The 23,700-nt window shown below is 46.5% G+C and overlaps 2 protein-coding genes across 3 annotated transcripts in view; both read left to right on the top strand.

Moving 5' to 3' along the window:
- The window catches only part of LOC126856191 (INO80 complex subunit D), a 424,295-nt gene extending 418,663 nt beyond the window's left edge, over nucleotides 1-5,632 (top strand). Inside the window, exon 4 of the transcript XR_007688334.1 lies at nucleotides 5,621-5,632. The gene's annotated coding sequence lies outside the window, so the exon portion shown is untranslated. The remainder of the gene's footprint in view (nucleotides 1-5,620) is intronic.
- LOC126856211 (homeobox protein homothorax-like) overlaps nucleotides 1-23,700 on the top strand; it is a 179,519-nt gene that overhangs the window by 45,767 nt on the left and 110,052 nt on the right. The gene's annotated exons all lie outside the window — the stretch shown is intronic.

Raw genomic sequence — 23,700 nt, 5'->3', positions numbered from 1 at the left:
TGTCTTCGCCGCTCTCGTACCGCCGCGATTGGATGGTTAACGAACCGGCGAGGCGAACGAACCTCCGCGGCGATTCGCCACGCGCTTCTCTTCTCGGTTCTCGCGCATCTTCCTTTTATCGGATTGGGCGTCCAGAGCACGAGAGGAGAACGAGAGAGAAAAGCGAGAGTCGCTTCGCCAGCTGAACGGGGCTTAGAGTGGATCCGGATTTCACGGTCTTCAGACGGTATCGTTCCCCGTTTTCTTCTTCTTCGTCTCCTTCTTTGCTCCTTTCTTCATTCTTACACGGCGACTTCTGAGAGGCGACTCGTTTCGCGGTCGATGCCGCGTAAATGCCCGTCGCGGCATATCCCGCGCGAAAGAAGCCGAAGCGAGAGGATTGCGCTCAAGGATCGGTCCTGGGGAGATCCCTGATTATCCCAGAGTATCATCAATAATGTCTTATACGTTAAATCCTTCTATTACATCGTTTCTTGTCAAGATATTCGCGATTAATACTTAAAACATATAGTGATCGCATATTTAAATAAAATCTTTAAGATAACTTATTAATAATATTTTAGCGTGCCATCTCGTTATTTTGTCTATAATTTTATCTATAATTCAATATAAAAAAAATGTATGCCCTCTATATTATTTAATCTAGATTTTTTTACATACGTGATGAAAACCTGCAATTAAGCTCATTAAGATACGATTAATCATGCTTGAATAAAATATTATCACTGTAGAATATTTTCCGTTTAATTTTAATTAAACGAAAGTTTTGCGCGAAATTGAGGAAGGATCGATTTGGATGGAGGTCGAGGCAGTATGTATCCTCTCGGCAACCTCGAAATGGGAACTAGTCGGTCTGCAAGACGCCTCAATTGCGGCAACCGAGCCGACTGGGTCTCTCACACGCGCGCGATCCCGCCATCCTTTAATTCAGGCTGACAGGTGAATTCCTCTCCCCGCGCGTTCTCTCTTCCTTCGCGCAATGGCGCTATCCCTCGGGGTAAGATAGATCCGTTCCCGGGATTTCCTACGGGATCCGCCGGATCTTATATCACGGACGGCCATCTCTATATAAGCAATTCCGCCCTTCATCCTGCCTCATTCGAATCGTCTATAGCGCGACTATTCGATCTTCCGGGAATTCAGATATGCTGACTCCGGACTAGCTATCGCCTCAACGGTTGTTACGTTAAAGCTATGACTGCCTATGATTGTCTATCGATTAGCATGGGAGAGCATTTTAGAAAGGAGAGAAAATAAACAACAAACTCGTATTTTTTATCTAACAAAGCAATACATAAATTCCGATAATTATCCCGAGATATTTCGATATCGACGAACGATAATAACTGTTAAATAACGACGTGGTTTAGACCTTCGTATAATCATCCAAACTCGTTTTCTCACACTCCCAGCCGGGACCTGACCGAAACGACACTCGCTCTTTTACGCGGTCGAGGGAAGCGAGATCAAAATCTGCCCGAATGCGGCTCGACTTCGGGCATAATCGCGGCGGTCGTTTCTGTCTTCGGGCGAGATCGTAGCGGATCGAGGGGAGAGATCGAACGCGGCGTTACGATATAGAACGCGTATGCATACGAGGCTCGAGCGATATCCCGTCCAAGAATACCGACGTCAAATTGCATTAATCGTAATACCGCGAGATATGGACCCGTGCCACGTAGAGATTGCATCAGCAAAAGATTCTGCAACGCGGTATATGCTAATTGGACAAAAATCTACCAGTGCATCCCCCCCTCCTTCCTTCCTTCCTCTCGTCCGTCGTTCGGCCACGGTCCACCGCGGATCGCGCGGATCGCCGAGCGTAGAGAGAACACGACGAGATAGGGATCGGCTTTCGCTTCTTGTGAACGTCACTGTAGGCGAGGTACGCGTACAAGTCTAACCCGCCAAAGGAACGAGGTACAAGGATTTTACATAGTGTCTATCCCTTTCTCTTTCACTTGCTTCTCTCCCTTGCTTACCTTTCTCGCTTTTTCTAGTCGCGCGTACGATTATGGCAGCGCATTACACGAATGTACATAGCGCTTTTTTATATATGTGTGTGTGTGTGTGTGTGCCTGCTTGTGTGACTACCTATGTGTGCAGCAGACACCATGGTACTGTTGCGAAGCATCCAGTCGATGCGTTCGGTGGGAGGATGAGAGGGGTAAAAGGGGAGAAGCCGGCTAGCGAAGAACCATTAGTCATGATTAGGCCGTTGACATTGACGCCGCGGCTGGACGGCGAGCTCGTGGCTCCGGCCAGATGGAGTCCTTTGATACACGCGAGTCAAGCCGCGCGCACGGCATGATCTTCGCCTTTCCTTATCTGAGAGTTATCTCCAGAGACCAGTCGTAACCGCGTATGATTTAGCGACGTTACTCACGCCTCGCGCAAGAGGAGCCGAAGCGCACGAAGCAAACTCAAGCGGCCCGAGTAGCGGTGGATCGGTGTTGTTGGAAAAATATTTTTGATCTCCGCTTTCCTAGATTTTGGTTTAGTTGAAAAATACTTCAAGACACTCCCATAAATCCCACATTGCGTGTCGGAATTTTCTTTGTTTTGGAATTCTCGCGCTATTGCCTACTTACTCGTAGACGGCTTGAGATTCGATGTATAGAGTTTCATCGCGATTTTCCTTCTCTGCTACCTATTATTTTCGATCCCCCTATTCAGCTTTCGATTTTTGACGCGACACGATGGTTAGCTACAATGTAAGCCGCGTTAATAGCTGAGGAAGCGCGTATAATGCGGCTAGGTAACCTTATACGGAGAGAAGGGTAAGAAGGAAAGATTGTCGTAAGAAGAACCAAGACAACTTTACCTCTCTCATAGGCTATCTCTCGTATAGGCTCTGTATTAAATTATATGAACCGTGTCAGATTACACCCCATACTACTTTTGACGCTTCATCGATCGTGCCGACGATTCACACGAGTCATCCCCTTTTTTTTTTACATCTATCGTTTCAAAGATTAAAAGTATACATTTTCTCTGTTTTTCATGAAACTCAGAAGACACGTAACATTGTCGTGTGAAAATCTGCGTGTTTATTATCAAGCGAAATTTTATGTTTTACGAAATATTGCGATCGTTTAACAATAACTTGACGGAATGCAACGTGCAAGAAAAAAGAAAAGAAAAAGAATATGATACTAAAAGCGGTATTCTTTCGCATGGTGTACGTCTGGCGGCGGCTTTCCAGCGCGTTAACCTTGCCGCGGGTATCCGCGACGATGACAGACTTTTTGCGGCCGCATATTGCTATAGTCGGGCCTCGCGCGGACTCGGCGATTCGCATTCCGCTGTCTTTCACGGGCGAGAATGAGCAGACTGCGAGGATTGAGAGAGAGAGAGTGCGAGACCGTAGAAAACATCCGTGGACCGTGCCGGCTCATCAACGCCTCCGACTCTAACGTTAGAACCCATTGGCGCCCTGGAACAATGCCATCTGCATTCCGATCCTGTGGGCGAGAAAGCCAGCCATGGATCGTCGGGCCTCTTTCTTGCCCGTTGACACTGTTCAGGATGACTGACTGCCATTCCACGGAGCATTCGTAAGATATCCGATCGTCATACTTAATGCAATTTACTGTTATACATAAAATAATAGCGCAAGAGTGTGACAGAATATTTGATTTAATTATTTTATAATTATTATAGGATTATTTTAAATTAATGAAAGTTTAGCATATATTAAATATTTACAACAGCTTGATAATTCAGATAATTTAAAATAGTTGTAATCATACAATTTTATAAAGCATGAAAAAGAGAAGTGTCAGAAAAAAAAGTCGAAACCGGGCAACAATTATCCCTGCCGTATTGCATTCTTTAGCATCCGTTTTCCGGAGCGCGCCGCTTGGCAAATACTGCCCTCACGTGCGAGAGATATACCCAGTCGTGGGCCGATGAAAAAGTGAGGAAACGCGCGTTGGCGCTCCTCGCGCCAGGAACGTTTAAAGCGAACTGCGCGATTTATCAGCACGGTGCCAGCGACGCACCCGGTGAATTTCGCAGAGCGGGCGTAAATGAAGCGTCTAACGACAATCTCGCGGCTGAGGAAGACTGCGGGGAGAGCGGAGTATGCTCGAAGATCCGCGCTTGTATTGCAGCGCTCTCTCGGCTTCCCTCTTCCTTACCTTTTACATCTTGCATCTTCAGCTCGTCCTCTTCGTTTCTCGGGCAAATTAGGACGCGGCATAGTAGGAAATTGTGTAACAACAACGAGGATTATGAAGCGAGCGCGAAAAGGTGAAGAAAAGAATAGCGCAATGAAAGCGAAGAACGACGTCAGGGATATTTTCTTATCATTATTTTTTTCTGAACAATGATGTAAAAAGGGCATTCTACGCATTCTTCGTCTTTTTTCTCTCGTCTATAAACGCGATGGAAGAGGATGCGAAGTAGGAGGAAAAAGGTACGAAGAAGATACGGAGGATAAAAGCGATGAAACATAGTGGAGAGAAATTGAGAAAGTGAGAGAGAAGACGCGGAGTCGTACAAGTGAGGGTGGAGTCTTCGGGGGGGAGAAGAGGTGAAACAAGGGAGAGAGCCTCGACAGGGTAGCTGGTGGAAGAGATGGGGATGGGAGGAGGGAGGAAAGAGCGAGAGGGCGCCCGTGGAGATTTATGACAGGCGTTAAGCAGTAATGAAATTGCTCGTTGCTCGTTCCTCGAGGGGGTGTAAGGGGTGGTGGGAACCGAGTGGGACTCGACGGGGGTTCGAGGCTGCTGGAGGTACCAGTGGAGGAGCCCGCGGCGGGGTGCAGGGTAGCTCGGTGCGCTATACACCGACAGTCACGTGGCGCAATTACCTCTCGCCAGCTGTGTATCCGCGGCATCCTCTGAAGGACTTTTAATCGCGCACCTCTGCCACCCCTCTGGATTCTTCCATCTTGTCATTTATCGCTCGTACGAGAGATACGAGACAGGTTTTTGTATGTGCGAACTCTATATGTTATTAACTCTGTTTTACGCACATAAATAGTCTAAGTACTGAAATTATTGCATTTCTAATATTACAGCGACGATGAATAGCCGTTTAAATAGCTCGATTTTACTACAGATTTAATTTGAGAAAATATGGTTTTTAATCGATTGATTTAATCTAAAAATTACGTGAAATAATTTGATATTTATAATGAAGAAATAAGTATTGCTGCATATTTTATCATACCTTCTTTTCGATCGTTTTCGATCAAATAAATTTTTTTATAGATGAATAATTCTCAGATGTAGATACTCGATTAGGTTGTTTGCCTTTCCACCGATTATCGAGCGTTCGGGTTACAGAAACGATCAGGGAGTGCCTTGGACGAATGTGCAGGAGGGAATTTTGATGCGGATAAGTCGATCGATCACCATTCACTACGATACACACGCACGTTGCAATGGAGCTGAACCAAGTCACCACGTCATAGCATACGCAGGCATCGACCGCCACCTGTTTCGAGGCGCCTTTGTCTTCTCACCAGACTCGCTCTTTCTTCACGGGCGACATGAATTTCTGTTTAGACAACTGCGCCCTTTTATAACGTCGCTGATCCGCTCAACGAACCCTTTTGTGTTTCGCCACGCTTCGGTCGCGCACGCTACGCGGACGTCGCCGGAATTCAAAGAAAAGAAGAGAACTCCGCGCTGCCTTTCAGCGCAGCCCGCGGGATGGAATAGAGATCTGTAGGGACGTATTGGGATGGGCTTAAAGAACGCGTCTGCTCTACGGACGAGGCTTAGGAATTTTGTAGTCGGGGTTTGTAAAGGCTGTATTCCGGATATCAGAAACTGTTATGCGAGGGCGAGAACGGTGGAAGAAAAAAAATTCGCCGAGCCAAACGAAATACATATCCGTATCCGACCACAAGCTTCCATTTCCGGTCCCTGCCAGACGTTGGCCCACTATATTTCCGAGACATTTATCCTGGTTTATCCCAGAGAAGGAAGGAGAGGAGGAGAAGAAGGTTGAATCGAGGACATCGGGGAAAAACGGAGAGGGGAAAAAGGTGGATGAAGGCGAGGAAGGAGGAAGTCCCCTTTCTCGTATCTCACGAAGAGTTGATAGATCTTGTTCGTAGATAGTACGCAGGAATCCTTCGGAGTGACCAGCTTCGCGTGTAAGGTTGGAAATTTTTATTCCACGGCGGTTCCCGACCATCGATCTTTGGAGCTCGAATACGCATCTTCGCGACCCAATATCGTTTCAGCGTTCAAAGATTTGTTAAAGCCGGAGAGAAGAATTATGGCTGCTTTAGAATATATCGACTGTCTTCTTTTTACTATCCGTTCTTGATTTCGGAGGTCAACCTGATATCTCAATCTGATATCTGATGTTTTTCTGATCCAATATAATCTTTTCATTCTAAGAAGAATTCTAACATATAAATTTCATGCTTAATGTCACGTACTAAAATATATAATTAACAGAAATAATTCTTATTCTATTATAATATATATTAAAAAATTTATTTTAATCTATTTTACATTTTGTATATTAAAAAAAATATATCTTAATTTTCAAGAAAATTGATGTAATTTTTGGAAAAATTTTTTTTATTACATATTTATTTTTAATTTATTATGATCGAGCATTTTTAACGATCAAACATATTTATATATACTACTGTATATACATATATTATATATGAAGTACGATATTTTTAACAAAAAGAAATCTTTACCGAGACGTTTTTTTCATCACTTTTACGTTCCGTTTCAACTAAACCAATTTAAACATTACATTTCTTTAGGTACATCGGTTGCCGTTAGACCATGGTGTATCATCCGCGTGTACGGTGACAGTTAGGATAGGATAGGTAGGAAATGGAGGAACCAGAGAGAATAGATACACACGGATAGGATGCGGAGAGAACCACGAGCAGCCGAAGACCGAGAGCTGGCCGTGGCAAACGGCCAATCAAATTCCATTTGGCGAAGTCGCCAGATGACGTCCGATAAATACACCGTCGTTCATGACGGCGATTCTCCTTTCTGGTGAGATTATCCTCGTTAACGTAATTGTTCGGCGATCGTCTTTACAATGAGGGATCTTTGTGTTGCCATGGGTTATAGGCCGAGAATGGCGGATGCTCGTCACGATATATATGATGCACCTGAACCGCGCATGATTACGAACGCTTTAATGGATAGGTATTATATATGAGTAAGCAAAAAAAAAAAAACGTGAGATTATAAAAAAATTTGAGTACAGATTCAGTTTATTGTCTCCGTTTCAGTAATCAATATTCACTGTTTGATATAACGTTATATGAGATAACTAATACATTCGATAACACTTTGCATCAAGCAGATAAATCAAAACGGGCATAGTTCCGCGGGATTTCGCGAGGCATTCGGAAAATTCGAGAGCGACGGTACTCGTTCCCGAATCGGTGCGCTGAGAGCTTTTGGTCTCGGAAATAAATTTCCGAACCGGCGTGGATAGCAGAGCTCTCTCCTCTCTTCCTCGCCGCGACAAGAGAAGTGGATGTTTTCGAGGGCGTCGCGCGGTGCATTGTTTGCCGTGAGAACCCGGTGCGGAGATGCGCAGAGAGATATTGCGAAGAGATAGAGAGAAAGAGGAAGACAGATGGAGGAAGGAAAGAGGAAGAGACGAGAGAAGAGAACGAGACATGAACGAGCGGAAGGAGAGAGGAAGAGAGAGAAAGAGAGAGAGAGAGAGAGAATGGAGAAGGGTGAGAGCCCAGCTCTGGCATCGATCTAGTCGTCGGTTCGGCCGGGGGCGGAGCAGGGACACAGGTGCTTCTCCTCGTCTACAGGCTTAGTGTCTGAACCACCCGTCCCAGAACCAGCCTCTGCGAATCAGCCTTGATAGCGTCGACCGGCTGCTCCATATACGCGGACGAGACTCTCGTTTGAATTAGAGAATGTGCGGTCCTGCTGGGGCGCGTCGCTATCTATAAATGGAAATTTCTCGTCCTCTGTTATGCATGTTTCCATACGGAGGGATGTATTTGCGAATTTTTCATTTTTCAAAGAGTCCTTTCGTATCGACTGGGCGCGATCGTTCATCGGGATTTTATTTTCTATGAATGCACGCGGGCTTGCATATTTGCACGTATGTTCGTCTTTTCGGATGTCTATCTGTTTTTCTGTTAACGAGCACGTTGTTCGATGTTAGTTTTGCTTTTATTTTGTGGTCATTTGAAAGCGTTTGATTTTGAAATTTTGTTGAAACTTTAATAAATATCGTCTGCGCTCATTGCACAACATTGAAAAATTGACAGAAATTGATATGCGTTGCGTGTGATTTAACTATGTATGCTCTTGATATCTAAAAGAATGGTTTTGTTGGCAGCGACGTAAAAGTCTCTTTCTTCACCGCAGAGTTTTTTCGAGCGAGGTCCGCGACAATTACGAGACGTCCAAAAGATTTATAGGGATGATGGAGTAGAAGAGGGGCGTTTCGGATGAAAGGAGCGAACGCCAGAATCGAAACGGGTAAAAGTTTCGTCCCGAGGACTAGCTCTGTGAATAAATTAGAATTCGAGTGAATCCACGGTAATGTATAATGTAATGGATACGGCACAGCAGGAGTGAGAGAAAGAGTGCGAAAGAGAGAAAAGGCGAGGAAGCCGCTTAAACGGCCGGCTCGATTAATTATTTCGGTTTAAAGTCGAGACTAACAACTTCCATGGATGGATATAATTCTTGGAACAGACTTCCTCCGCGATTTTCGATGTTGCTCTTCCGAATCGGATTCTACGAATCATCGTGTCTCGTCATCGATGTTGCAATCTTGTCTTCGATCATTAAAGTTCAAGAGTTAAAAATTTTCGACGTAGGAGGTTTTGGAGATAGGGAAAATCGTACATCTCGTAATCGGCCAATTGTAATGCGTATCTTTCGTCTACCTCTCGTCAGGTACGACCGATCTTCTTTCAGCTCGGGAAGGCTCGGATTTATGGACATCTGATTTGGTTTAGGATATCGCCGGCATGTTCGTGTCAACGGATAATATCTTCCGTGCGTGTCTTCGCGATTTACAAGGAATCCCCGGGTTCGGTGTCGTACGTTGAACTTTGCGCATGTACGCGGATGCTTTTCGCGCGAACTCGCTTATAGTTTCCGGGTTACGTATGACGACAAGTGTCGTCTCATAAACGACTAACAATTTATTCAACATTCGCGAACAATGTATCTGCTCACTCGATCTCGTTATGTGCCCGCCAACTTTTCTGTTTGATTTTCTGCTCGACTCGAATTGTACACGCCTCCTCACGAATATATCTTTCTTTTTTGAGAGAGTTCGACTCTTCAGTTTTTTACATATACAATATGTATATGTGCACACATGTATGTATACAATGTATATACATGTACAAATATACGGTGTACATATTCGACGATATTATCCCTCGGAGGGGCACAAAAGTGGCGCGTTTTTACGATCAGATGGAAGCACGGAGCACAGGGCTCTGAGAAATGATGGAGTCGCTTCGGTCGCCTTCTCCTCCGTCCGGAGAAAATAAGGAGTCGAAATAAAAGAAAGAAAGAGAAGAGAAGAGAGAAAGGAAAGAGAAGAACAAGAAGGAAGACGAGAAGGAAAACGAAGGGAAGAAGGAGGAGGAGGAGGAGGGGGGGGGGAAGGAGGTGGCGATGGTAGTGCCGGTGATGGTATTCAGGACTAGGGGGACGAGGCGTAGAGGAGAGAACTCGGCTCGGAGATCATCTGCCGCTATAACAGGCTGCCAGCTGGCAAAAAAGTCAAATGCGAGATTCCCTTGGCTATGCGATGCTATGTTGATGGCGTGTCGCTGCTTATTTTCAACCCGCTGCCTGCATACCTGGTTAGATCCGAGAGGGATCTCTGAAATGTTCTTGGCTCCGATCCGAAATCATATACTACTGCTTTCGTCTCTGCATGGCCGCGTCTTCTCTCTCTCCTTTTCTCTTTCTCTAGTCGCTGCTTCATCTCGTATTCGCCGTTCATGAATGTCTATCGCCAACACCGACGACATCGCCAATCACATTTCGGCGCTTTTGATTCTTCCATCGAACGCGAATATTTGCAAAAAATGAGCCAACAATAAATTGTATCCGTTTCGATGAAGGAAATAAATCGATGGCATTTTTAGTTTCGCAATAATATCTGATATATTCATGCATTTTGAGCAAAGTAACGAGTACGTGGCATCATCTTTCTTCTCATTTTATCGAGTATCGTTTCGAGCACTATATCATTGTTGAATGTCAGCTCGAGAGTGAAATCGTACTTCCGTCGGGGAATTTGGAGGTTTCCGGACAGTAAACACGATACCCCGGTGCGCCAGTATTATTTCGTTCCGCGAATAGACAGACATAAAATCCATTTGTGATGTACGAGTATCTACGGCTTTCGGAACTAGCTCGTGTCGGGCATGCATCGTGACGCGTTTCGTGCACCGGCGGTTAACGGAAGGCCGTGTGAGTCGGTGCCGCACGGACAGATACCGGGGGTCGCTCTTAGAATGCAAAAACGCGTTTCACGCTGAAATTCTAACTCCTTTGGCTTGTTATACAATCTTATCGCACCTTCGCTCGCGGCGTTTCCACCCGCCTCACGTGTTTTCTCTCTCGCTGAGGGTGGAGATCTAAAGCTTGCGCGAGAGAGAACGAGATGGACGAGTAAACGAAGAAAGAGAGTAGAGAGAACCCGCGCGCGCGCGCGCGCGGCAGCTAGTCAGGCAACCCCTGGCTTGATCCACGTTGTACCCATGGCCCGTAGGAGGGTGTCGGAAAGGGGGTCCCGGGGTTGGCAAGAGCGGGAGAGCGCGGGGCACCCCCCGGCTAGGTAGTAGAAGGGGTGTCGTGATAACGTCACGCTCTGACAGAGTGCCGCTGCTATCGCGCCGCCACACGCCGGCAGAGAAACAAAATGGAACCTCCGACCGACCGACCGACCCTTCCTCCTTCACTCTTTCTCTCTCTCTCTCTCTCTCTCTCTCTCTCTCTCTCCTCCTCCTCCTCTCCAAATCTCCGTCTCTTTCTCTCGTTTCGTTCTTCGGTCGCGATTTCGACCTCGAGGAACCGTCGACGCGTCGCCGGGCAACGCGAGAAACGCGGCCGCGCGGATTATAAGAGCCATCGACGTCGGAGAAGCCGAAAAGAGAGAAAGAGAAAAGGCCAGAGAAAGAACGGCGGGACGAGGCAGGGGAGGACCGAGTACCCACCTTTTCCAATCGTCCCGAGGCACTCGAGATTCGATTCGGGAGATTAATGATCGGACCAGAGGATCGGGACGATCCTCTCCCGAGCGCCCTCGGGTCACGAAACGGAACCCCGTTTCCCGTCCTTCCGATTCGAGGAACGAAGGACACGGAAAGGAGATCCCGTCTCGGCGAGCGAACCGCAAAAGAGATTGGGAGTACCGTTGATATATGAACGCGATCCAGCTCTGGTCTCGGTGCTTGGAGAATATTAGTTTACCTTTGGGACAAAATCGAATCGATCGCTACATCGTCAATGACGCTTAACAATTCGAGAGCATGTAAAGATCGAAGAGCGCATCATTCATCTCGTCGTGCTGCGAACGTGCTATTTAATTCAACGTTTTTGAACGATGAGGATAAATGTCATATTTTGATTTGAAAATAATATTCTCTATAAGTATTTTTTCTAAACATATATAATACTTCTTTTCTTTAAATTGAGAAGAAGTGGCGCTAGTTCTTTTATCGGAATGTCGAATTCAGAGCCTTATCTCTGCGAGCAGAGGTTTTTGGAGCAAAAAGTTATGCTCTCGTAATATACTAGTAGGTCATTGATTCGCGGTCGTTTATACGTGGCGTGACAACCGCGCGTAATATCGAGTAAATCGGGGAAATTGAAACTCGGCGGTTGCGCGATATACGCATTGCATGGCGTAGGTAGGCAGGTACGTACCTGTATAGGTACCTGTATATTATGGCGCGTTTGTCGCGCGCGACTACAAAAGGTGCGCGCGAGTGCGGCGGGATTGGCGAATGCTGTGTGCGGGTGAGAAGCGAAAGAGAGAAAGAGAGACGGTGAGGTCGGGAATCGATATGACGAGCGTTGCATACGCGGACAGCGGAGCACACGTCCTGCTCAAATGCACACAAGGTCACACGAGTGTCCGCACACGGAAATCCGGATCGGATCCGGTACACCGATGCGCGAATACGCCAGCTCCGGATTTTTGGCCAGCCGTGTGCAGCGCAAACGCGTGCGTCTGACTCTGTCTCCCTGTATTCGCGCGCTCGCGTTCCTCTCGCGGCGTATATCAAAAGCCCATAATAAATAGGAGCGTCCGATATTAATTCCGTTAATTGTAAAGCTCGCTGACCGCGAGCTAAAAACCTTCGGGCCCCATCCTCTGTCGAAAGGTAGGCATTGCGAGCTCATGTACGCGTATTGTGCGCGCGCGCCCGTATTTATTTGCCAATGTGCTGCGATGCAAACTTACATTTGTTTGAGCGTATATACGTTTGTGTACATTGCGTATACACGTGTGCGTGTACATGAGCTCGCTAAACGCGCGCGAAACCGACGTCGGCTAATGGTACGGAAGGGATGGTGAAAATAAAGAGGGTGGCTGGGCGGAGGCTGTAATTAAAACAGGAATGTTAATTACTCTTTGCATTACCGAAAAGCCTGTTATTGCCGGTAAACGTGCCGCGCGGTAGATTGACTAAAATGCAGGTGTGGAGGATGGGCTCTTTGGTTATTCCCACCTGCTCATTAGCTAGATTTCTTTACCAGAGTCGGATAGCGCGATAGAGGAAGATACTCCGATATGGAGGAGTATAATCGATCGTTGCACAATCACGGAAGCAAGGACCGTGAACAAATTCTGAGAAGAGACAGAGATTGCTCAGAGTAACAGCAAATAATGAGACAAATTGATTTGAGCGCTGACGTGCGTGACGCTTTGTCCGCGTAATTCACGAGCTCGATCGGGAAACAGGAAACGTCTTATTTGCGATAATAGCCGGGCCCATCGCGTATCGTTGTCGTTAGTTACCTATGTTTAAAAGTGATCGCGAAGAGAAGCATCGTCGGCGAGATAGTTCGGGAAGAAATTTCGAGGTAGAAACAATTTCTACGGTCTGACGACGGTTCCTGGAACCGGTAGTAAACCTGCGGCGCTCTCACAATCCGTACACCAGTCTCACCGATATAATTTATGCCGAAGACAGACATCATACTACGCGTTCCTATACGGTCGCGCTGAAATCATCCCGGGAGCGAGATTCTCCGCCGGAAGACGGCACGTCGGGTCGAGGGGCGTTGGAACGTTTAGTTGTCGTTAAAAGGTTTCGCAGTTAAATACAAAGAAGCAGATGAGACAAGGCGGTCCCGTGGGTCAGGCACCGGTTGAGGTCGAGGGGTCGTAAATACGGGTCCGAGTTTCGAAAGAAGGAGAGAGAAAGACAACCGAAATGATTTATAGAAACTTAAATCCCCGGCTCGTCTTTTTCTTTCTCTCCTTTCCGAACGGCGACTGTCTCATTGGGTAGTTCTCTATCTTTGTAGACTCTATACACACGTGCGTGCCAAAACTACTGGTGTGTCTATCTATCTTTTCCCCATCAGCGAAGCGATATTACCGGTACAGGTACTATACGAGGACTGGAAGACGAGAGTGGTGGTCTCGGTCTCGGGGAGAGGGAAAACCGCGCATTTCTTCAGCGGGGTCTGCGCTCTGCGCCCCATGGAATATTTAATTACAGCCTTTACAGCCGAGCGAGAAGAAAATAACGCCGGGCCAGCGCCGAATGGCTCCGCTCGAGAACGCACTGCTCTGTGTTTACCTCGTACTTCTAATTGCTTCGGTTGGGGCGAGTCTGCCATTACGGTGGAACGAAGATCGCGTATCTCTCTACGTTGGTACACGCGTATGTGTATGTGTGTGTGTGTGTGCGTGTGTGTACATGCGCTGCGCGTCCGATACACGTAGTAGCCGTGGCCGAAATGAAACTCACGAGCGATAATTATTGAGCCCCCCCGCTGTTGCTGCCAGCGAATGCGATTCCTCCACCGGCAAAGTTTCGTCGAGATCGCCTTCTTCTCCTGGATTCTCGAAAGACTTCGCGAGAAAGCGCGGATGTTCGATAATGGTTCGCCGATAAGTCTCGAAGTAATTGCCAGGCGGAAGAACTTGTACGCTTTATGGCGAAAGCGAGTCTATCGGCGTGTTATGTGGACGCAAATTATTTCGCCACTGTGCTATTAATGAACGTAATAAAGTCGCAAATATGACACACTGTAATTGCTATTTTCTTATATCCTGAATAGCGAAGGCATTGTATTTAATTGAATTACATAGAGTAATAATATGTTGAACTTTCTGCGTGAAGCGAGTTTGACAGACAAGCGATTAAGCCCACGACAAGATATCAGAATTTTTCGTTTCTCTATTATGAACGCTCGAATTCTTCACATCTTTTCTTCGTATTTATATAACATTACAAATTATTTTAATTAACGGACTATTTTGACAAGGAAAAGGAATTCTTTTATTGAAAGAGCGGTGAACGACATTGACACGGCGCGAGTGCCCTTTTCACAGCGATAAAATAATATTTCCATGGCGAGTATTAACGCAGACCTCCCTTTAAGCGTATAGGCACCTTCGTAGGTCGCGGTAACGTTGGTATTGCATACGATGGTGTTGGTGAGGAAAAGGGGTACGGCCATGTTGGTGAGGTGGCCAATGGCGCGCGGAGCACCTGCCTCCCGTCTCTCGCATGTTTCGCCGGACGTGTGTGCCGGCGAACCGTGTGGGCGTACGTGTCTCTATACGTGTATGCGTGCGAGTAAGGGTGCGCTCGCGTGAGCGCGACCGCGTGCGTACGTACCTTGTCAGTTACGTGTATGTACGCGCCCGCGCGCGCACTCCTTTATGGCGAGATTGCGTTGCAGCGTTGCCGTGGTTAGCGTGGTTCGCTCCTTCAGTCTGGACATTTTCCTGTACCTTTTCGTGTGAAAAAGAAACGAGAAAAAAAAGGATTTACTTTTTCCGTCGTCCTCCTCTTTCCCCCCCTCCCTCCCTCCCCTCATCCCTCTCTTTCCCGTGATACTTTTATTCTCACGAATAAAAATGACGTGACGGTTACAACGGAATGAAAAAGGAGACAAGCTGTAATTAAAAGTATTATCACGATACACGGTGTAAGTATTTTAATGTTTCCGCGCGAAACTAATAGCGCGATTATATCGAACATGTTCGGACTAATTACAGCTTGCGTCCCGCAACTATCGCGCCGATGACTGACGTCGATGTTTCAACTATCCCCGATTATCTAGCGTTATTAATTTTCGACGCGTCGACTAATGCGGGTATTCGTTCGCGCCTGGTAGTTAAACGCTGCTCCTATACTTAGCGAGATGCACGGATTGCATTAAAATTGCATGCGTATGATCCCTTGTATGGATGATGCGCGCCGCGTTCTCTCGTTATTCAACGCCGAGATTCGCCATTCGTCCCGCCGATGATTTAAAATTAAAAAATAATTGACCGTAATCTTTGAGAGATCGGAAGAGACGCGGACGCCGAGACGAGGCCAGCAGCGACAGAGGCTGCGCGACGCGCATGCAATTATGCGCGCGATCATGCGGGCGTTTATACCGAGCGATGCGCTCTTTTCTTCTTCGTACGCTCCGATATGCCGTCGCGATAATTATGCGATAATTATGCGCGACATGCCCGAGGCGCGGGGAATATCGTCGGTGCCTCCGCGGCGCGCAGAAAAGTCTTCTCGACACTGAAAAAAAGAGGAGACGAAACGGGCGCCGTCTCGATCGCGATGCACGCTCCTTGTTCCACTCGAAAAGACGAGCGGAACAAGGTCGTTCCTTGTCGACGACAATCAGCCGGGGATCGTTCTCGACGCCGGTATCGCTTTGTGCCAATTATGATCATCGTGTGGAATTTATGCATCATCCGATGTATAGGTAGAGACGCACTGAGGAAGGACGCGGAGCTCTTGGCTAAGCGATTAGATATTTCGCGATTGTACGACCGGCAAAGACGATGCCGAGGAAGATGGATCGGTTGTCTTTGACCCACTTTTTGCGACGACGCAATGCGTGGTATAAATCGACGAGCGTCTCCTAAGATAGCTTCTCTCATCAAGCTGATTTAATTAAATTTTGTTATATCATTAAAGACATTTTTTTAGGAGTTTTTTTTTTTTCAAAACGAAAGAGTCTTTTGTTTTTGCTTTTGACCGCACGAATTATTGTTGTTTCGATGGCATTCGTTAGACAACACGACGCGAAACATTACGGTGTACCTTGAGAATAACTTCACGCGCCAGCGCGATAATTTCTCGACCGCGCTCTCACCACTCACAGAGCTGGATCACCGGTGATTAATCGCAGCCCGCCTCGTGCGATAGAAATAATTCTTGCCCCGGTTCATTGTTTTTCATTTGCCGTGGCGGTTATCGCGTAATCGCGTGTACGTTATCTTCGAGCGTGTCGTGTGATTTTCGCGAAAATCTTTCGCGTATTCACGCAGAGTAAGTAGGTAAACCTCGACGAGAATGAACTCACGACGTTATACGCGGCCTCGGTAAATCGTTCTCGAAGAGAAGAGCACGGGGAATGGGAGGATGCAGCAGGGGGAGATGGAAGAAAAAAGTAAGAGAGAAGAGAAACAATAATAAAAGGGCCGACTCTCTCGGGCGGTCGGCGCAAGAGCCACAGTACCAGTTAAAATCTTCATTGCGGTCGGCCATTCTTTTCTCGAAGGTCTCTCTTCCTGACTCAGATTCGTCCAGGTTCCACCTAGTGTTCTCGCGCGAGTTTCCCCTCCGTAATTCTTTCCGTGTCTCGCTCCTCTTCGTCCCGTCCTCGGCTCTGCGGCAACGGCGATGGACAAGTACGACCTAAGGGCAATGATGCGTGCACGCGAAGGTCGACATCTTTCAGCCCCAGTGTTAATGCACTTAAGGATGGGGACTTATCCGCGAGCGAGGTCCCGGCGTGGCCGCGCCTCGGTCTCACGAATTTCCCACGGGGAATGATGATTGCACGTTGGCGAAAACAGCTCGCGCGCACCTTCCATCCTTCACCTTCGACGGCCTGCACTTTGGCGATTTTCTACGACTCAGCGCGGCACACCTCCGCCGGCGGGGTTCCGCTGGAATAACATCTTGCAAAAACTCGCCGATACTTGTCGACGTTATTCTGCCGGATTGAAAGCGTCAGAATTCGTAATGTAAAACAAGTTATTTATTAATAGCTCCGGCTATTAAGACTAACAGATCGTATCGATAATCGCATCTTGCTAGCGAGCAGTCAGTCTCTTAATGAAATTTCTTTTCTTCATCGCGAAATTATTAATAAATCAGTCTTGATTGCCAAAGATCAGATAAGAGAAATATTCTAGAAAGCGCATGTTAGTGCAAATGCGTTTGAGAATTAAAAACATGTAAAGGAGCTTTTTAATAATATATGTACGTATGTACATGTGTGCGTGAGACACTCCTAAACTTTGAAAAAAATTGCATCAGAGTATGTTGCACTGTAGCGCGATATATTTTCAGAAAGGGCGATGGCCGAATTCATAAATTTCTCCGCGTCCGACGCGAAGGCAAACACGCGTGCTGAACGCGACATCCGGGCGGTTCAATGTTCCGGCGGCGTAAAGAAGGACGGAGCAATTAATTGCGTATCGTATCGGAAACGAAAGCCCGGGGCGCGAAATTGGCGCGATAACTCCTCGCGAAATCGTCACGCTGGGAAATCTCTACGTGTCGGATGAGAGAGCGAGTCGGCGCGGCGCGGGTCGCAGAACTCTGTTCTCCGCCGAGGTTCCCCTTTCTCCCCCCCCCTCCCGCCCTTTCCTTTCCCGCGCCGCGCTCGCGTCCACCATAATAATTCCCCTGTGATTTTTATTTGGTCCCGTTTCATTGCCCGGAATGGCCTATGGGCAGCCGGTACGGTCTGTTATTAGCGTCTGGTGCTCGGCGTTATTGCCGCGCGGCTATGCGCGCAGCTCTCTCTCTCTTGCGTTCTCCCTTTCTCCTTCCACTTCCGCTGTTATTCGCTCCTTCTTGCGCGTCCTTCTCGCGTTCCCCATCAACGGGAATGGTGGTGTATGGGGCCACGAGAAGAAGAGGGATTGGTCGGATGGGAATCCTTCCGTCGGGCTCGACGCCATACTAAGACCCTGTACGCGGATACCGCTCGCCAAAAATTGCATTCAGTTGTTGCTGGCGCGTTGCGAGAGATTTCTTTCTCTATATTTTCAGCATTCGATGCAGTTTCTCCGCTTATCGATGCAGAAAAGCATTTCATTAGTCGAAAATTACGATCGCATAAAGTATCATAATATAATCCCATAAATCGCACACGAGTAGATAATACACTTGAATTAATTTTATCAATTACGTAGCATCTGTTAATTGTTTCTCATACCGCGAGAATAATTGGACAGGCGGAGAGAAGGTCAATAAAAAACCGCTTGCATCGATGAGAATTGTAGCTGCATCGAGTAGCTGCTTTCGTGTCTTTATCGCTTCATCGATCGCGTTTCTTCGAATTCCAAGACGGCGTTCCGGCAGGGTGCCGAAAAGGAACTGCACATCGAGAGCAAAGAATATGCGCGTCGTTCGGTAGCTACCGCGCGCACGCTGCTACGAAAGACATCAGGTTTGTTTTACGACGTAAAATACGATTAAATACGATTTAGGTTTTAATTAAACCTAACTTGGAACGCACGCGAGAGAACGACAAGACGAACAGCTCGATTCAAATACACGAGTCTGACGGCAGTAACGATAAAATACATACGTATAATCGTTCTCTTTCTCGCCCCTTGCTCTTTCCCATCGCCCCATTTTTGCCTTTTCTCTTTCCGTTCGATTGAAAAAATGTGCCGGTCGTGCCGGTAAACAAGCAGGATACTCGTAAAGACGGTTTATTGCCGGCGAGAGCCGGCCGACTACTCTGCGCGCGCACTTCTATCATGTGTTCTCCTTAATGCGATCGTGCGCCATGCCGTTCGCCGCCGTGGCGAACGCGTGATTGATGCCGAGGTATTGAACGATCATCGGCCATAATTTTCAGACGGTCGGCAAACGGGATTGCACCGAGCCCGCCGGCACCGCTACACGAGAGCAAACCGACCGGCGAAAACCGCAAAGTATATCTTTTTTTTTTTTTAAGGAGTTTTGAGAATTTTATTATTTAACACTATGTTGCATATCGATGCAAATTTTTAGTCGTATTAAGTAAAAACATTTTTCAATAAAATGGATAAAATTTTTTTTGTTTTAAACCCGTATGAATAATTAATCATTCGATAAATTTTTTTAAAATATTCTCGAATTATAACTAAAAGCGTAGAAAAATCAAACGTATAAGTTTCATGCAATTTTGAATTTAAAGTTGGATTTTTAACCAAAACTGGTGGTTTCGGTGGACGGAGGGGGGGAGGACGGTCGGCTGGAAGCGCGAGGTGACCACAGGCATAGAGAGCCGGGGTTTGGCGTAATGCGCGCGTATGACGTGTGCGGATAATTGCAGTAGTTGCAGCCACGATCGTGCAGCCGTGGCAGCAGCGAGTGAGCGGTGGCGCTGGCTGCCTACCTAGTTGGTTGGGGTTGCGGTGGCAAAGGGTGTCACCGGTCGACCCTCCCTCCGCTACCTACCTACCTACCTACCTACCTACCTACCCGTCCTTCCCTTTTGCACCACTAATCAAATTCAAATGCATATACCTAGCAGCCAGTGCACACACTCGTGCCGTTGATGAAATTATGGTCGACTGCACTCTGCACCGGTGCGGCGCGACGTGGCACGGTGGCTCCCGCGCGTCAGCGACTACCTACGTCGAGTTATAGTCGCGCGATCGGAAAAGATCGCCGATGTCGATGCGCGTTGTGCCATATTCGGATAATGCAAGCGGGCATTAACCATGTTAATGGAATTCCTAAGTAACTCGAGACACGAAACACGTCTATCTGAGTTTACATCTAAATTACTTTGAAATCAAACATTATATATCCGGGGAAAAAATATTGCGGATATTTATATTGTCATCGCGGAGATACGATGTAATAAGAGAAACTTGATTAAAAGTAAACGCGTGGGATGATCATGGACGCTGCTCAATTTTGTCGAAACTTTTTCCTGTTTATTTATACAACGATTTCGCAAACTCTGAATAGAGCAAATATCTATTTTTAAAGCGGGACCGGGACCGGGATGAAAGTGTGTCGAGACGAAGCATCGATCACCCGCTCATTGAAGGATCTTTGAGGGAGGCAAGGCGGAGATAGATATATCTGCGTGAAGCAGAGGAAGCGTATCGTCCACGATATCCCATCCGTCCGAAGCATGGTATGGCAGCGCACGGTGCAGTGATGCACATAATGGGCGGGATGTGCACTTGCCGCGGGAGCCAATTATTCGATACGGCGGCTGGTAGATTCGCTATACGTGCCGCCGCTATCTCCTGCACGCATCGCGTATATAGGCCTCTGGCAAAGTCTTTCTCCTTTCCACCCTTCCATTTTATTTCTTTACTGCATGCGCATTTCTGATTTTCTTTGTCTTCATCGAGAAGACTCAAAGAGAAACAATCAGGAGACAGGTGAAGACAATAGAAAACTGCGAGAGACGCGAGTAATAACGAAATTATTCTACGATAAAATTTTATTAAATATGAAATGATTGTTACAACAATGACAAAAAATGTATGACTTTAAAAAATCGGCAAAATTACAATTGAAAATCGGCACAATTACAAAGTCAGATCGAACATACTTGAAGCAAATTTCGATTCTTTAAGTCGTAAGAAATTTGAATTGAGGCTAGATCAATCTAAACAGAATGCCATTATAATATCAAATAGCGAGTATGAGTTTCCTTCCCATCGACACGTTTCCGACGTCGCGACGATGTCTCGTCGCGGGGGCAACAATGGTAGAATCCTTCAATTGTATTGAAATCCTGGCGAACAAATGTGCGGCCAAATTCGTCGATAAATCTACAAGTCAACCGCGTCACGCCGACAGGGCTTCACCGCGCGCGTGTCTACGCGAGATCGACGACGTGTAAAGCGATCGTGTGTGCGTGTACGAGAATAAGGAATACATTAAAATGCAGCCCCGTGTCTCGCGAGACACCTCCGCACCCCTACAGTGCGGTTTCTCACGCGAACGAGACGGTGACGATAGGCGCCATTTTGGCCAAAACCAATGCCAATAATTATTTTGAAACGTGGAGAAATTATACATATCTCGTATGCTTTTTTAGCCGTAGATATAGCATTAGCATTTTTTAAAAAATATTTGATCAGGTTTTTAAGATAAAATTCAGAAAACATTTTGTTATTTATGGATTTAGTAATAAGTATAACACGTACACACACACACACACATGGGAAGAAAATGTTTTTAATTCTATACATATACAAAAGTATTATTTTATCATTATTTATAAAGGTAAAGTTAAAATTTAAAAGTAATAATTTATTAAAAGTGAACGAAAGCACATGGCTTTCCATGTCGAAAATAATAGAGCGGAGAACACGGTTTTATGAGTCACGTTCAACTACTTAACGTAACGGTCTCCATCTGTCCCAGGCGATCTGCTCTCATCGTTTTACAAGCGTTTCGTGTTATCGTGGAAAAAGTAAGGAAGGGCTGGCGATAGTCGACCCTCCACGCGTCCAGGTCACCCACGGGTATCCCGCGGGATACCGCGGCCGATCGTTTCCTAAGAGCTGCTTATGCAACTTTGATGAAGCTCTCCCGATTCTCGACGCGGCTGCTTTTTCTCTCCTTTTTTCTCTCTTTCTCTCTTTGCTTTTGCTCGTGTATTGATACGCGCGATTCGGTAGCGTGCTTATACGCGCCCATCTATCTGAGGTATTTCCAATCATTGTAAAACCCCGACAGACACATCGGATCGTAAACCGATCGGGAAAACGATACAGAGAGAGTTTGCTTGCGTATTATATGTACCGGGTGTCCGTGGCTACATACATGCATAATGCAGAATATAAAAAAGGGAATAGGGGGGCGACTGCGTGCGCGAGATCGTAAGAGGAGAAGGGGATAGGGAGTGATGTGTTATCTGAGAATGGTTTTAGAAGGGCAACGTATCCCTTGGTGTACATAAGTCGCCGAGACATTGGGATCCGCGTGGCGGGATACGTGAAAAGATCTCGCGGTGCGCCCGGCAAATGCGAAATCCTGGAATATAATCTCTCTGTTGTATGTCTTTTTCGTGGCCTCCCTTCCTCAATCCCCGTGGCCAACAATCGGTCCTCACGGGCGCGTAAAACTCCTTGAGACGCTCGTACGATCCCCGCGAAATTGGTTTTATACGAGATGACGGTGGATCGCCCACGCTTTCGGAAAATGTCTCACGCATCACTTGCAAACAGTCATCGCTATGTATAAAAGGGAACAGTATTCTCTTAAATGCAAAGCTAAATAAAACAAGATATTTTTATAAATATTATATGATTATATAGTAAATGAGATAATTATTGATATTTACATCCTTTTAAATGAGAATTTCGGAAGGAAAAGGAGTACTGCTAAATTAACTCCAACTTTGAAATAAATAAATATTTACAAACTTCCTAATTAATTATATTATTTAAGGAGGAGAAAAGATGGTCCAGTAAGATTCAACGTATCGATCATTATCTTTCCCACGACAAGGCACGTTTACTCACTCGAAAGATTGCGGAACATTCATTCAGTTTTTCAACAAGAAACAAGAACAAGATTCAGAATTCCTGAGAAGTATATTAACGAACGTGTCGATAATGCGCGATAAGAAACGCAATACATTTCTGAGAATTGAGATTCTTTTTATTTTGCGAATGCGATCGACATCGTTACGCTGTTCTATAGAGAGTCCTGTATAATGTTAAATCTTAATTTACGGTTTGAATATCGTCGCGTGCAAAAAGATTCCATCCTTTCTGCATTCTTTATCAGACTCGCGATTCTCGACGATCGGATGTCATTAACGGTCAGGATTTGATCTCACGTCGGATAACGTTAGCTATTGCCCGTTATAATTAGCTTTTTTTTGCGCGCTGGCTTTCAAAATTGGAAACCGCAATTAATCCTTTTTTTTAGGAGGCGCGCGACATTCGCAGTTTAATGCATCGATGGCGCATTCCCGTCTCACGTGTGGTCGCGGCGGGCCTAATAGGCTCAATTACTTTCGCCGGTTTCTTTTGCTCTCTCGCTTATTACCGGTATGATAAAGTTCCCGCGAGACCGTCCGCAACCAGTTTTTCTCTTTGACACCGGTCGTATTTTTGCATGTAATCGCGGCAATGTAATTCTCCGCGGCACTCGGCCCTTATTCGTATCTTCTTGAAATCGAACGCGTATATAATTAAAAGTGCCCCTTTCCTCTGTCCTTCTCGCTTATTTGCGTCCGAGCCCACACACGCTCGTGTTTTTTATCCGTCAAGCTTTTTTCGCTCCTCCAGATTGACGTCCGCCGCGTATTTTCGTACGCGTTACGCACTGACTGATTCGCTAAAACCGCATACAGTTCACTGACAAACTTTCCAACCCGACGTGAGAAGGTGAAAAGAGGCAAGGGAGGTGGGGAGGGAAGGAGAAAACGGTAGTGAGGGCAGCTGTCTCAGACATGTTTGAGAAACAATCGATGGCTTTTAAACAGGAAGCATACGCGTTTTCTATAGGGTCGACGTTATCGGTACGAAAACGCGCTGGCGTTCCGTAAAAGGACG

Source organism: Cataglyphis hispanica, chromosome 18 (genome assembly GCF_021464435.1).
Source record: "Cataglyphis hispanica isolate Lineage 1 chromosome 18, ULB_Chis1_1.0, whole genome shotgun sequence".
Lineage (NCBI taxonomy): Eukaryota > Metazoa > Arthropoda > Insecta > Hymenoptera > Formicidae > Cataglyphis > Cataglyphis hispanica.
This window is presented reverse-complemented; position numbering and strand designations above follow the sequence as displayed.